At 46.8% G+C, this 1584-nt stretch overlaps 1 pseudogene; it reads left to right on the forward strand.

Annotated features, from left to right (window-relative positions):
• The first annotated feature begins 1219 nt into the window (after positions 1 to 1219).
• On the forward strand, positions 1220 to 1337 carry LOC126261309 (5S ribosomal RNA; annotated as a pseudogene).
• The last annotated feature ends 247 nt before the right edge of the window (positions 1338 to 1584 follow it).

Here is a 1584-nt window from a genome sequence, read left to right on the forward strand (position 1 = left end):
AATTAATAAAAAGAAAACCACAAGCATGGTCACAGGCCTAAATAAAAGAAAAGTCAAAATTAAGTTAGGGTCAGAAATCATAGAACAGGTAAGGGCATCCAGGTATTTGGAAAAGTGGATTAATAAATACATGTATTGCCAAAACATATCAAAGTGAGAATGGCTCTGGCGAAAGAGGCATTACAAAAGCAGAGAAGACTCCTAACTAGTTGTTTAAACAAGGAAGTGACTGGTTAAGTGCTTAATATGGAGCATGGCCTTGTGTGGAGCAGAAACGTGGACTTTGAGAAAGCAGGATAAGAGAATTGAAGCTTGTGAAATGTGGATATGGCGTAGTATGGCAGCTGGACTGATACAGTCAGGAATGAAGAAATACTGATGAGAGTTGGAGAAGAATGGAGGATGCTGCTGATGATGAAGAACAAGAAACTATACTGGATAGGCCACAATCCACGAAGAGATCGCGTTCTAGTAGAGGCAATTGAAGGTTTCGTCCCAGGAAAGAGAGGGAAGGGCAGAAGAAGGTTCCAGATGCTGGATGATGTCAGCAGGCCACAAGGAGGGTACCCAAGAGTGAAAAGAAACAAGACAGAGAAGCATGGAGGGCTATGCAGTCAAAACCTGCCATGATTATGATTACATCCTTCCTCTCCAGTAGCTCAGCACGAACTGAGTCTTTTTCCTGCCAATTCGCTAGTGGAGGATTGGAGTAGGAGTGGGGGAGTGGATGTGGGAAGTGAGGGAGCGTAGGAGAGGGCCGGTGGATTACCCAGGATTGGTAAAAGAGGCTCAAAACTGGGGAGAGGTGACAGGAAAAGTGTTCCTTTCCCCAGGAGAATGAAGGGATGATAGGTTAGGTTAGGTTAGGTGGAGGGGAAGGGGGTGGTTCCTCAGAAGGTCTGATTATCCCCAGAAGGTCATAAATGAAACCCCAGGGTTCAGAAAGCGAAGGATAAGGGGCTTAATTAGTTGATCAATTTAATTAATTAGTGTTTCACTTTGATATCAAAAGTGGAAAAGAGTTCTCTTTGCCCCACTGCTGCTGATCACTTCCATCAGGATTAAGAATGCACCGGAGTAGGCTAGGAGAAGATAATATGACATTAAGGGTGGAGTCTTTCGTCTGCACCCGTTATTTGAGAGATGGTACTTTGTTTATTCGAGAAAAAACAGTACACTGACGACATGAATGGATTTTAGCAAAGTATTAGCTAAAGGTGCCAACAGCCTTGCCGCAGTGGTAACACCGGTTCCCGTCAGCTCGCCGGAGTTAAGCGCTGTCGGGCTGTGCTAGCACTTGGATGGGTGACCATCCAGTCGACTGGGTGCTGTTGGCAAGCGGGGTGCACTCAGCCCTTGTGAGGCAAACAGAGGAGCTACTTGACTGAAAAGTAGTGGCTCCGGTCTCGGACACTGACATATGGCCGAAAAAGCGATGTGCTGACCACATTCCCCTCCATATCCACATCCAGTGACGCCTATGGGCTGAGGATGGCACGGCGGGCCGGTCGGTACCGTTGGGCGTTCGTGGCCTGTTCGGGAGGAGATAAGTTTTATTAGCTAAGGGTAGTTACATCGGCGGAG

This window comes from Schistocerca nitens, chromosome 5, assembly GCF_023898315.1.
Source record: "Schistocerca nitens isolate TAMUIC-IGC-003100 chromosome 5, iqSchNite1.1, whole genome shotgun sequence".
Lineage (NCBI taxonomy): Eukaryota > Metazoa > Arthropoda > Insecta > Orthoptera > Acrididae > Schistocerca > Schistocerca nitens.